This window comes from Plectropomus leopardus, chromosome 15 (genome assembly GCF_008729295.1).
Source record: "Plectropomus leopardus isolate mb chromosome 15, YSFRI_Pleo_2.0, whole genome shotgun sequence".
NCBI lineage: Eukaryota > Metazoa > Chordata > Actinopteri > Perciformes > Serranidae > Plectropomus > Plectropomus leopardus.
In genome coordinates this window covers 25,151,779-25,167,082 of record NC_056477.1, presented here as the reverse complement: position 1 = coordinate 25,167,082, position 15,304 = coordinate 25,151,779, and positions in this window count along the sequence as shown.

Here is a 15,304-nt window from a genome sequence, read left to right as displayed (position 1 = left end):
AGCTACAGAACTTAAAAGTTGGCCCATGTAGATATATTCCACCTCCGTACCCACTCATCTCTGCCCTGCTCGAACACAAAACTGAACTTGATCCGTCCAGCTTTACCTCTATTTTCCAAGGTTGTTGTCTGTGTTAAGGGGAGGGTAATGAGCTGTCAATCAAATTACCTGGGTTTGATTCATGGGTGGCTTCCAGGGAGGACAGAGTTACTGCTCCAGTGAAACCTGAGCTGCGATGACAGCTGATGCTTGCAGAAAAAGAAACAAACAGGCACATTTGCATCGCTTTTCCTTTTTTTTTTTCCCAGAGCTGCCATCACCTATTCAGTTTGACAGAAAATGTGATTATCTCTCTTCCCCCCCATGTGGTTTACGGTAGGAAAGGGGAGACGAGATGTGTGTTGGTAGCGGCTCGAGGAAGGAATCTGTGGTCGTCTATGTATGCCTCTCTCAGCTGGATGCACCTTGTGTGTCCATGATACTTCCTCTCATTATTAGATACACGGCTTCCCGCTGTGGCGGCCAGGTGTTGCTGGGGCTGTCACACATACAACCCCCCCTCATAAAACTGCCTCATGCACAGACACATATATACACATGCACGTAAAAGTGGATCTGGGAGAGGACAGATGTGCTAAATTTATCAGCTCTTCCCTACAGAGGAGGTGTTAGATTGCGGTCTGGAGAGGTGCAACCTAAACTTAAGGACCCACTTTTCAGCTAATAGCTGTCCAGTCTGTGTGAAATATCAAGATGATGAGGACAGGTGTAAATGGGGAGGAGGATGTGGGGATATTTATTGGTTTGGATCAGCACTGTGAGGGCTTCAACATGGAGAAAATCCCCTGGGCAACACAATTTATTATTCCTGTTGAAAAATGTGTTTTTGACCTTAGGCGTGAAAGAAAGAAGCGGATGAAAATTTGAATATTTTAGTTATCAAAAGAAAAAAATTGGATTAATTTGATTTATGATCCCCCCCAAAACACACAAGTCCAAGGGATAACATGTCAAAGAGAGTACTTATTTCCAATATTGTTCCAAGATGTTATATAAAATTGAACAATGCAATCAGTGCAACACGTACACTGAACATTAAACACCAGGTAGCCATATTAATGCATTTCCATAAATTGAGAACTGACTAACAGTTCTAGTAAAATTTTACAATAATCCATCTCCTCACTACATTAATAAACTCTATCCTGAGCTCTTAAAGTCTTATTTTTGTCAACTTCATATTTAATAGCTGTCTGTTTCACGGTACAACACCAGTATAAAAGAGAGCCAGTGGCTACATCGTTTGCTTGCGGCATTTACATGATCCCCTGCTGTTGTATGGACAAATGTTACCCGTGGATATATATAATCAAGAGCATGCCCATCAATGGCATGGAGAAACTTATTTCTATAACAGTATGTCTAACACCCATTCACTGTATATTTGACAACAGTATAAATTGGTTAATTTTAGAAAAAGAAAAGAAAATCTTGCAATGCAATATTTCTGTCTTTACCAAAAATATGTTCCAGGCCTCAGGGACAAAAGAGAGGAGTAAATTAAAATGAAAACTGCATTAATTACAGTTTTACTCCACTTTGCAATAAAATCCCATTTTAAATACTATCTATGATTAGCACTTTCTGCAATAGCCATTCAGTGTATTTATATTTAGTAATTAAATCCCTATGTAGCAGTTTTTATTGGTAGTGGCAGAGTCCGCCATTCTTCCACTGGATTCAAATTGACTGCTTAAGTATGAGGGATTCACAGAAAAACGATGTATGCATGTAATCCAGCATGATTTTATCTCAAATCTCAGCCTCACTATCATCCACATTAACACTGTAATCAGAGCTATATTAATCAACTGTTAATGCTAACCCACATTTCCTCCTTCCACGCATTAAAATCATCAAGTGGTGAAGTGTAAGCATGCATTTGTGGTTAGTACAAACTGCAATCATCAAACATGCATTTGTTGGAGCTTTATTAAAGCTATGGGAATTTGTTTGGCTGTACTTTAACCAGATACACTAGTTCTCAATCCGTCCTTTAATTCTATTATATTATTACATTTTTCATGTGCATTTGCACCTGTACTCTCATGTGGTCAAGTACTATCCAAATAACCAGTCATCCAAAATGCATTTTAATGCACGGTGTAAATGGAGTCTTCAGGATAGCAACTTGGCATGCATATTGGCTATAAGAAGATAAATAAGAGACACAAATTTGCATTCAGGATATGCAAATACAATGGCAAAAAGAAGCATAAAAGATGATAAGGAGTTTTGTAAGTGCCTCATAGACCTCATTGATTTCAGCCAGATTCAGGAAGGACATGCAATATGTTGCATAACCCTGACCCTCTGGGATGCTTCTCTCTGTGAAGACATTGTGGATGAATTTGTATGATTTATAAATAGCGTAACAGCACTGGAGAAGATTTTATTATAATAACTAACCGGCAAAAGTGAAGGTTCTTTTGCAATTTCATCCAACCTCTTCACAGAAGGATGAGTTGAAACATCTCCAGAGGTCCCAGCTGAGAGTAAACAGCTTACACTAGAAGAAACAGTGCCTTACTCTTCCTATTGAAGTAGCTCTCCATGTCATTATCTGTATTTCAATTAAAATGTGCCTATTCTCATCTTTAGCACTGATACTAAATCTGTTTCTCACTTTTTCCCCCATCTCTCTTCATTAACTTTCTTTTCATGTCTTCTCCCACCAAGGTTAGGGTTAATTCTTAATCTATTCAATTAATTCAAATTGTGGGCCAAAATCTGAGTTTGTAATTATAGTGCATTAATTATCTCTTATTCATTAATAGATTGAGCAGTACGCCTCCTCATGCCAAAAAGCCTTTTTAATATTCAAATTTTGAATATCCACTTCACAACCTCCACTAATTGAAAAAGGCACAAAAAGTTCTGAAATATTGTCGACTAAGGTGGCCTTTGGTGGGAACAGTCAAGTAGGCCAAATTATAAATTCTCTCTAATTTTTTTTTTTTGCGAATGCAATAACATGAGGTTTATAAACTCTCTCTCTCTCTCACACACACACACCTTTATGAAAGTCAGTGTTGTTTTTATAACTTGCCAAGTACTTGCACAAACACCTGAGTGGGAAAACAGATGCCATCAAAGACTTCTGACCTCCAGCGTCCAGTCTCAAAAAGTAACCAGGTCATCTGGTTGCAGTTATTATGCTTAACAGCTCTTTGTACACAGCAAAATTATCCAGATAATTCAGTGGACCAGAATTGTGAGACTTCTGCCAGATGGTTTATGAAGTATGTGCAGTAAGGGATGAAAAAAACATCTAAAAGCAACTTCACAGCAGCTGAAAAACTTGGTTTTGCTGACTTCCAGTGGCTTAACATTTCATCTTGCTGCAGTGATGTTGAAGTGTGCTCAAGGGTGTGTCAGTATACTGTAACACTTTTTACACTGCTTGTTCAAGGCAGAAATATTGCTGGCTTGCCTTTCTGTATAAAAGGTATGATTGCGGTATAGGGAGGTTGGGGCGCAGAGTTGTCTCGCCTTTAAGCTGGTGGTATGGGTAGTAACAGTACCTAATGACCTTTTGCATAAAAGAGACAGCTGGGAGGACGGGACCATGAGTGGGAGGGGTATGACGTTTTGACGACGAGTTTTATGTGCGACCCACCATGGGGGATTTAAAGAAGTTAGCAACTAACTCAAAGAAATATAACATTGGCTGAAAATGTCCTAAAATTCGGAAAAAAATGAGGTCTGGAAGTCACTTTTGGTGATGATGGTAAATGATTATCATTGCCATGTGAAGCCATTTTAATTGTTTAGAAAGCTCTAGAGACTAATGCGGTTGTGTTACATGTCACTCCCCCACACTTTTATTCCTTCTGTGGCAATGCCGCATGCTATTGAAAATCACACACTGGATGGTTCTGTGTAAAAAGGTGAAAGTGGCATAAAGAAGGGACTTCTTAGCACAAGCTCGGTGTGAAAAGGCTTGTGACATCTCTGCTGGGTGAGGTTACGGTTGCAACAGGATTGAAGCTTTCACCAAGAGGGGGAATGAGTATCTCTGCTTCTCAGCCTGCTGCTCAGTTACTCTCTAAAATGGATATGAATCTTATAATGTTCACCAGAAAGTTTATAGCCAGTTTGTTGCTCTTGGAACATTGTTTGGCTTGTTTACTACTTTGGTCCAGACTGAAATGTCTCAAAAAATATTGAATGTATTGCCATGGAATCCTGTACAGACTGTAACCATATGATGAATTCTGATGGCATTGGTGAATCTGAATTTTCCTTCAATGCCACAGTGAGACTGTTTCAGGCTCACAGGGAATAGACCCACATGCATAACTTTCAGGCAGATCAGTTAAGTGGTGATCAAGGTCTTTAATCACAAAAAAAAGGTCCAGTGCATGAATGATCAGTCAGTGAGACAAACAAATAAGAAAAAGGCAAGGCAAAGGCAGAGTGAAGAAAAAGACCAATGCAAACTAGGCACATGAAAGCTCACATGAGAAAACACTGCTAGAACACTCGCTACACAAGACAAAGACAAAGTGACAGAGGAGGAAAGGAACACCCAGCTTATTTACACTAGGGGAGGGGAAGATAACAAGACACAGGTGTGGCAATCAGACGCAGGTGAAACACATTAGGGGCAGGGCAGGTAATCACACAGGAGGGAAACTTGACAGGAAGTGGTGACCTGAAATGATATGAGAAAGGGACAAAATGAAGAATTAACCAAAATATGACCTGAAACTGAAGCATGTCAGATTGTCTTTTTGCTTCTTCAGTGCAATGTCTTCAAAGCCTTTAAAAGCACTGCCATACCTTTTGGTACCAGCATTCATGACCACCACAGAATGATTTGTTGAGACTTTAGTGACCCTCTGACTTTTCATATCGTGACGTTATCAGGTCAGAATCTTTGACCCAATACTATATTGACTAAACTAATGACATTTCCGTAAGCCAAAGCTGTGCTTTGTATTTAGTGTTAATTAGAAGATATGTAGCATGCTAACACAGTGAGCTTAGATGGCGATCTTGCTAAACACTATCCATGCTAAACATCTGCATGTTAGCATTGTAATGGTGAACATGCCAACATGCTGACATTAGCATTTATCTTAAAGCAAAGACTATGCCTAAGTACAGCCTCCGAAGTCCCTATCATACATGCATTGCAAATGCATGTGTGGGCTGTATGTGAGAATCCAAATGTCTGAATTAGTTGGATCAGACATTAAACATACTTTACCATGCCAACCTCAAAATACAAAGTCCTCTTAATGTCGGTTGAGCCCATGAGTGAATAGAGCAGAACTGTCTGGAGAATAAAGAGCTAGTAGGTGTGCTCATGTTTCTATCATCCACCTTGAAAAAGGTGTCATTTATACAATAACAATAACATAAATGTCTAACTGAAGAGATTATAAGATTTGGGTACTTCTGTCAGTAGACTGAGGGCCGAAGCTGAAATAGACAATTTTATTTTAAGTAGGTGAGGACAGTTTTGACGAGGACAATCATCTGTTATGTGCTACATTTGTAAAAGGGAAACTAACAGCTAATCCTGACTCGTCGCATGTTGCATCTTTGTCAGTGAACTTTTGCGTCTACATATTGTGAGTAGGGTATCCTTCTGCATCTGTTGTTTATGCTCCGGGAAGCCGCTAGCATGATGACAACAAATGCACATGGTGGGATGATGTGGTGTGTGGTTGTGTTTGGGCAGCAACAGAACATGCAACAGCATTACAGATGGTTAGGTTTAGGGGATAAAGTCATGGGAAGCGAACACCAGACTCCAGCATCATAGTCCAGGTTTGTAGGACTCATCCATCTCCCATGGTGCCATGGTGCTTCTTATATTATGCCATTACTGGCAGCATTACAATCTGACGCCGTCCTGATGTGTTTCACATGCACATGAAAGGTGCCGTCCAGCCATCTGCTGGCGTATAATAACACTGCGATTGGCTCTGTCCAGCCATGTTCTTAACTGACGTTGTGCGGAATGTTCCATCTGCACACAAAAGGTGCCTTTTGGCATTGTGCACTTACGCCAAAAGCACTGACAGAGCGGCACTATTTGATGAGTTTGGAATAAGAACAGGCTGAAACTACAGTCGGTGTCTGAACCTTATTTTCTGGAAACTGTTGTAAGTTTATGTAAGAAAACAGCTTTGGTCTTATTAAGCGACAGGGTTGCATGAACAACCTGAACAAAAGAAAAAGGCACGCAACAAATGTCAAAGGTGTTATATCCTTTATTGATGCTTTCTGCAGTAACACCACAGAATGTCTTACACCATAGGCGTAATTTATGGGGGGGATGGGTTGGTTGCAATAATTTAAACCAGCCACCACAACCCCCCCAATATCATATCATAATTATTTAAAATGAATATTAGGTATTATAAACACGACAATGTGGTAGATTTTCTCAAAAGAATGAAAATGTCTTCCCAACAGGAGGTACGATATTGCTAGAGCTTCAGTGCCACCACTTTCATTCATTCAACATTTGACTCGTGGTGAAATGTTGAATGAATGAAAGTTAGTCCTCCTCTCTGCTGTGCTGTGTCTCTTAGCTGTTATTTAACACAGCCTGCTGCTGCTGCTGCTGCTGCGGGGCGGCTCGCTCAACTTCGTCGGTCGCTTTGACAAGAAAGTTTAAATAAAAAAGTCTCCAGAGAGTTTGGACAGTCGTCTGATTTTACCAGAAAGTTGGCAACACTCATATAGTGGTCTGGAAATCTCACAATCTAGTGTGTTTGAGGCGAGCCGACGGCGGCGTGTTCTTTATAATTCGTCCGGGTTCGGAGTGCGGGGTGTGGACCCAATTGGATGTTACACCTGCATAACGCGCCTGGGTGTGTGTGTACGTGTGTGTGTGAGTGTAGCCTATACTACATGCTGAAAAGAGGGTCACGGGAGGAAAGATCAGAGTCCAAAGTGGCCGTGTTTCTGCTAAAAACCCGCCGGACCGAACCGAAACCAGCCCAGTGTTTCTCTGCACACAAACACACACAGTGATCCACACGTTATAGCCTAAACACACACGTACACACACACTCACGCTTGCACACACACACACCCAGAGGCACGCACACAGTAAAAAAAATGTAAACAAAAAAGACAAAACACCCCCCCCCACCAAATTTTAACTCAAAGTTACGCCCTTGTCTTACACACACGTTACAAGTGCTACATAACAATGCAGCGAAAAGCCACATTTATGTATCCTTCGAAAGCTAAAGATGACAAGACAGAAATGTGGCTTTTCACTTACTTGTCCTGTTATGTTTGGGTTCTATCCAAACAACCTCAGTAGCTAGGGGCAAGGGTGATGACATCTTAAAAAAATCCTGTTTAAAATTCTGTGGGTCTGCAAAGAAGGTGTCCTGAGACTACCTTGTCATATGAATTTCAGATCAACAAATAAACTTGGTGCTAAAAGTTTGACTGCATCCTTGTCTGGAAATTGTTTATGGTCTGCAAAATTACAATTGGGTCACAAGCCTCCGACTGTCCCATCTAATCGAAACATCAAAGCAGAATAACTTAGAGTCTCACAGAGAACGGGATACTGAGCAGTGGTGTGATAAACAAAAGTGTCTTGCCAGTGGCCTCTATGCCCATAAAGAGAAGCAGCGTCCCTGTACACATCCACAGGCCAGTAATTACAGCTGAGCCCGACTGTCAGCTGCTCCTCTCTTTCATTCAACGTGTCAATGGTGAAGCCTGAGAGGACTGAGAATTAAAGAAGTGGCAGAAGTTAGGATGAATTCACTATTGTTTCAGTCACACAGGGCATGAAATTTTTGCATAGATCAAATATTGTTTTTGGGGGGGTAGATGGCAATTTATTGGCAAATAATTGAGAATTATTGCTGTGTTGTTAGAGATATATGTTTGGAAGATGGCACATGGAGAAAAAAGAACATTTTCTCTCCTTACACATCATAATACCTTCAGACTGAGGAAGACATTTGACAGATTTATAGCCCGTTTGTTCACTCTGTCTAGATTGCCCTTTCTAATAGGTCCTTGTCCATGAAAATGTCTGTGGATGCCACTGGATGATTGAATTTAAAGTGCAGCACACACAGCCTCAACAGCAAATGCCGACCTCACACCTAACAACTTTTTTATGCGATTTCACTGTTGCAGACAAATTTGCAATGTTTGAATAAAATCATTAGAGTTTTGGCACGCTCCTGTGATATTGATCGTTTGATGTAAGGAGGTCATAAATTCAGTCAAAGCTATCTTAAATCAGTCTTTTTCTCATCTTGACATTCTGAATAAATCAAACATATTTAAAGGGTTATTTAACTGATTTTCAACCAGTTTTTTATCATAACAATGTGGGTATTATGTATAAATTCAAATCTATGTGTAAAAGCTCAAATGCACCTGATAATGAGATTTTCACTGGCTCCAGCGCTGTTGCTTTAACTACAAATTGTAGTCCTGCATTTTTATATGCCAACCATGACAGACACTAAGCAGATCAAGAGAGAACAGTGTCTCTCTCTCTCTAAATTAACCAAGATACTGTTACTGTGTTGCCTATTTCTGGCCCGAAATGTTTTCAGAAGCATGGTTTAGCTTATTATTGAACTGTAATTAAAGATAATTTGTTACCAGCTAGCCACCTATGTCAAAACAGCTAAGTTCCCATTTCTTCATCCAGCAGCTGGAGTGTTTATTGGTCTAGTAAGGTGCAGTGCATTGTGGTATTTAGAGGTTTTCTTCCTCTTGAGCAAAAGCAAATGCTAGGGTCCTTTTTCTCTGGCCATTGTAGCACCGATATCAAAACAATTTGCGTCTTTATACTGCACAGACAGCCCATTTTATAAAAGACCATCTTTTTAACTGTGAAATACTTAAATATTTAAGGAGGTTAGTAGCTTTAGCAAATGCAAATAGTGAAGTTCAATGATGGGAACACTGTCAACAAACCAAAAGGTGCACTTTCTTCAAAACCAAACAGGAAGCAGTGCACCGGGTTGACAGTAAACATGGAGGGGACTCTAGGGAGGTACAATAACGTGAATAAATCTCAGTTCTCTTGTACTCTGGAAAAGGAAGAGAAACTGGTGGAGTTGCGAGGTGAACAAGAGTCTGTGTTTAATTTGGCATGAATCTGATCACCTGTGTTGTGGGTCCTGGTTGCGCCGATGCTGTGATCGTACTTGACGCAACCTTCTACTGCCATTATTATGAGCTTGCTTCCACTATCAATATACATATGGTACTCTTATCAACACCCACAGTATTATCATAGAGTGCATTTAGTAATTTTACGCTTAGCATTATTGTAATATGACATGCGTTTGTTTCCATTATTGGTGTGCATCTCTCCCCCTCTCTCCCTCTCTCTTTCTCTTTCCTTTTTGTCATAAGTGTTACCCCTGTTACAGGGGTTCTTTTTGGGGAATTTTTCCTTAGGTGATGTGAGGCTCTAAGGGCAGAGGGATGCCATACACTGTGAAGCCCTCTGAGGCAAATTAGGTTGAGGGGGCAACATTCAAAATGTGAAGATTATGCACAATTACAGTTTATATTTATAGATTATATTGACGCCTTTTATCTTATGTTTCCAGAGTTTTTGCAGGCATATAAAAAAATGTTAATTTGTCATGTTTCTTAAAGGGAGTTTGGCATAATATTTTCTACCTGGAACAGGATAGCAAATGATCTCAGAAAGAATCTAGTTGTTGTTTAATAGTGCCTCAACAAGATCCCCAGTCTTTGCAAAATCATACGCTGTGTGACTACAAACTCAAATTGTCTTTAGATGTGACAGGGTGTTAAACGTAAGTCTTTTCAAAGTCTTTTCAAAGTCTTCTAGTGTATGGTAGGCATAAAGTGTTTGTTTTAGATTATACAGTTGAAAAACCTGACACAGTTTAGTAATTTTGGAACACTTATAAACTCTTTCCTCATGAGGACTGGAGAAGATTGCAGAGTAAGTGTGAAATTGTAAATTGCGACAGCTGGGTTTGATGTTGAATTCCACAGAAAAGAAAGTCATAATCTTGGACCCAGACTTCTTTCCCTTCAGAGAGCCAGGCTTTGCCTATAAATAATCCTTGCACTCATTCGCTAAGGCTGCTCACTGCCTTGCAAGCGAAAACAGCTGCGAGGAGAAACAGTTCTTTTCCCCTCTTCTTTGTTTCTCTTTAATTGACTTTTTAACAAGGCTGTGTTCAAGCTGACCAGCTACACCCCTTCATTACTGGCCACCGCTCACACACAAATGCACTTCTGCTATTGGCTGAGGTTGGAAACTCATTAAGATTGTGTGTGTGTGTGTGTGTGTGTGTGTGTGTGTGTGTGTGTGTGTGTGTGTGTGTGTGTATGTGTGTATCTGTATGTGAAATGCTCCCAATTTCAGAATCAATGAGCTATGTGCAGAGGAGCATAAATGAACAACATGTTATATGCATGATAATGCCGACCCTCGGTTAGGGGGAGGTCGAACTACATAATGTATTCTGACTGAGATGAAAATACCCTCTTGGGTAGATTTGAGCCAAATTATTTCAAGCCATTGAAATAAAGTCCAAGCGAGAACTCTAAACAGATCATCATTTGCAATGGTAATCTACCAAACACTGGGTGGTTAGAGCAGTAAATATAAAGACTGCTCTATTATTACATCATATGAACACACTACCTATACTGATGTCTTTTTCTCAAAGCTTTGGAGGTGTGGGTGCAGGAAACTAAGACAGTCAAACCTCGCTTTCCAACTTAAATTAAGTGTATTCAGTCTTCTTTAAAAGGTCAACTTAATTCTTGCAGACAGGAGGTAAACAAAACAAAAGCAGGTATTTGAATAAAATCCGAAGTCACTGTCTTCTTGTTATTACAACTAAAGCTCTTTTCCTCTCTGTCCGCATCAATCATTGTCTGTCTCCCACATGCACTTTTCCTCCCTTTTAACTCCCTCAGAGGTCAGTCAGCTTTTCTGTTTCAGCTGAGCAGCAATCACTGTCCTGACTGCCCTGCTTGCTTACTTAGGGTTTTGTAGTCTTTTACTGGATGTAGTCCTTGCTGCAACCAATGCGAGAGAATGTACTCCCCTCTACCTCTCATTGCATCGCAATACTAAAATAAAAATGAACATTTCACATGTAAATATCTCAAGATATGAGGTCCATGGTATGTAGATGCAGAAGTCCACCAACAAAGTGGCAATATGTGACAACTTGGTATGAGAACATGTTGATCCGTCTCATGTATTTCTTAGAGAATAAAGTTACAGTTTAAGCAAATATGATAAACGTTTTTGTCATATTAACCATCTGTAACTTAAGCCACCATATAAGAGGCTGTGGAAGCAAAACTCCTGTGTGAACTTTTATTTACTATTAACAGTGTTTCATTTTTGATGAATTCACATTCTCCTATTTAGGAGTGACCTTTTTAATATTTTAAAAGTTACATTATTTGCTTCAAACTACAAAATCATAAATACTCCACCATTTGCAGTACCTACAACACATTATATGGCTGCAACTTTACACATGAGCAGCTCCAAGAGGCATCAACAGATAAAAGTATGAAAACTGTTTGAACTTCAGTACCCCCAAAATCCTGCAGTAAACTGCACACAACACATCCTGGCTGCTCTGAGACACTTTATGAGACCAAATGATACCAAAGGGACCGGGAGGTAGAAGGGAGGCAGACGGTCCAACATCGCTGAATCCAGCTTTCTGTATTTCACTGTGAAGTTTTAATACTTCCTTTCCAGCAGGCAGAGAGAGATTTCACTCTTGTCACCACACCTGACACCAGAATTTCATTTTGGCAAATACCATAAATGTGCGCCTCCCACAGAGAGGTGATGATGGGAGTCTCTTCCGCACTGCAGCTTCACTTTTTGGCATAGTCTGATAAGACAGGGGTAAATATCTTGACTCATGCAGGTTTCATTAAGCAGTAATGTACTAAATTCAAATAATTGCGAACTTTTATGACACTAAGTGTCATTTTAGTGAATAAATTTACCTCCTCTGCTTTCATACAACACTATGGGTATTTCCAGTATAGTATTTCTCACACTGCATTCTGATAAGCAGTGGAACACTCCAAGTATTTGACAGGTCAATGTGATATTAGCTGACCTTCTCAACGTGCTGTAGAAACACCCTGCTCAGCTGATAACACACAAGAATCATATTTTTAATAAGTTGAAAACAGATGCAAGTGTTCAAAACATATTTTGGGGAATAATTTTTAAAGTGAGGCTGAGAGTTGTTTATTTCCTTTTTTTCTTTCCTTCCTGCCCTTCCATTTGGCTTATTTACCTGCTTCAGCTGCAACAAGGCTGGTGGATTAGCAAGCACCCTAAGGGGTAAGTTGTTCACTTTACAGAGGACTTCAGGGGGACTGAGCTGATGTTATCGTTTCCTCTGAAGTCTGTACTATCTCTTTGAACACACTTTATCTTCACATCTCTGTACTCGCCTGCAAATGGAGCAACACACAGGGGCTGCTTTGAAATGAATTAGCAATAGGAAGGTGCCCGAGTCACTTGTGAGGCATACTTAATTTGTATAACATAAATTAATGTTCTAAAAATAAGGACCTCATCCATCGTTTGAGCGGGCTCACGGAGAGCTTGAAACAATGAAATCCAGACAGTGATGAGGGACGGCATTGAAAAATTAGCGGAGTCAAAATGTCACCTTCCCCCCTGAAGTGCCGCAGCCAAGCGAACCAGGAAAAAAGTACAGAAAAGAAAGATGAATGAACGAAAGAGGCGCTAAGCATCCAACGCTCACTGGGATCCCAGCTGACGGAAAAAGCGAGGCAAGAAGACTGACAGACTTCAAGGGAGCTCAGAGAGACCTTCTCACTTTTGTCTGGTCCCTCTTGCCCCTTTCTGCACTAGCTGGAAATAGCAATTGTGTGACACTTGGCTCCAGGGGGCCCAGGCTGCTAGAAGCCAGCAGTGAAATGATGCTTTCTGCCATGGCTGCGCACTTTGACTGTTGTTGTTGTTTGGCTGTGGAGGGATCAGAGCGGGGACTCAGGGCTCTACTGTACACCCAAAGGAGAGTAGATTTCATATTCCAGAGTGAAATGCCTTCTGGCACTGTTCCGCCAGCCCTTGATTTGAATAGACAAGAGCTGCTGGGTAGGATTGAGGGATAAAAGAGGCCGGGGGACAGAAGTGACTGAAGAAACAGGCACAATGTCTAGATGCTGTATCAGCACTCAAACATATGGAGAAACGGATGCTGGCTGCAGAGTGACACTTTGGCTACGTCTTCACTAATAGGTTTCCATTTTAAATTCCTTAACTATTGCTACATTAAAACCTATAGCATCCGCCAGGCTGCTCTCAAGCACTGTTCATACCTATGGAAATTATTGCACCATAATTCAAATACAACCTAATTTGTGTATATCCCATGTTATTGTGAAGACTGGATTACGTGACTATTGACAGGAGAAAAGAAGGAAGTAGTCCATGCAAAGCAGGAGGTTGGGTTCGTGGATGGGTCACAAAACACTGGACTTTTTTCCCCCAGGAGACCAGTTTTCGAAACCATGTTGAACCAAGTGAACTTAAGTTATTCCAAAGTATGTCATCAACATATTTCTTATCCTAAATCCCAGAACCTAACCTACAAAACTTAAATTGCCTAAACCTAAAGACACCCAACCTTGTTTCTTTTTCTAAACCAAACCAAAGTAATTTTTCTTGCCTAAACCTTAACTGTGTAACTTTACGTTTAGTGCATAACATGATTTGTGTGGTGTCACTAGATGTCATGTGAACCACTGTATGAGGATGTGATGTTTCTTCACTGCTCTGCTGTTTTGAAACCCTTAAAACTGAGACCTTTGAAAACACTGCCAATCTTGTTCAAGTTTGAAATCGTTAAGGTTGTGTTTCATTCTGGATAAGTGAAAACGTAAACTTCTCAAAACAATAACGCAGACATCCACAATCGCGTCCTGATTCCATCTTATCTGTCATGATGTGTAAAGCTAAAAAATTATAGCTAGGTCTATATAAATTGTCTTGAGTGGGAACACAGGGAAACAGGCAGGAAAAAGGGCACACCCGCCTTTCACACGTAACAGCCACTGACCGCTGTTGCCATGGAGAAGAACCAAGCCAGAGGCGCAAATCAGAGCAGCAGCAAAGTCATATCACTTTGTTGTTTCAGTTGAAAACAAAACACACTGTTGTAGTTGCTCAACCATCCATAATTGACCCAGAATCACGAATTTGATTTATATAAGGGGTGTTTTCAGTTCTCTGAATGCTGTACTCCTCTGTTCCAACCTGCCATCAACACCACATGTAACAGAATTTTAATCTTGGTGATAGGATGTTTTGAGTCGTAATTTACATTTTCATGTTCACAGGCTAGTGCCTATGACCTTTGACCAGATATTTTCCACATTGCTCAAACCAGCATTTAAAATGCTGATTCAGAGAAAAGTAAAGAAAAATATAAACACGTTTTATGTAATGCCATTATGTTTCTTTCATCTAATCCAGCTTGTTTTGAATACATATTGGATTATCTAGTGCTGACTATGCAAGACTGTTTGACTTAATTCAAGTAAATGTCACTTGCCTTGAGGTAATTAGCAATTTTATCTTATTTGGTGTAATGTTTATCTATATACAAGGCACATATCTGCTCCAGGATCTCCAGTATGCTTTGAGTTGTATTTGATCATAAACTCTTAAGTTTAAAGTAGGGCTGTCAAAACTAATGTGTTAATTTTGATTAATTAGTAACAAATTAACGCTGATTAAACATGTTCCGTGGTGCCCTTTGACCCAGTGCGCTATTCAGTGCCACTTTATGGCACAGAAAAGAGGCAAAAAGACGATGTAGAGGCAGGAGCCAAATATATTGTGCTGACTGGGGGTCAACTGGATTTCAGGTGGCAATCACAATTACCTGAAAGAAAAAAATCAATCTGTTGTGGTCAGTGTTCAAAGGTTTAAATACCTGTGAAAGGCGTCTGAACACAAAAAAGTGATCTAGGTTTCAAACCTTAAACAGAGCTTGCTTATTTCTCGCAAAATGAAGCATATATCTAAAAAAAATTACTTGATAGGGAATTTTACAGTGCAATAGGGGCTCTGAAACAATGCACCCCCCCCCTCCCCCCCCCCCCCCCCGCCCGCCCCCCTCCTCCCCTCTCTCTCTCTGTCCGCTCTCACGCGCCCCCCCCCAGTGACTCTATTGACATTCTGTCTCCTGCAGAACAGCAAGAGGTCAACTAGCAT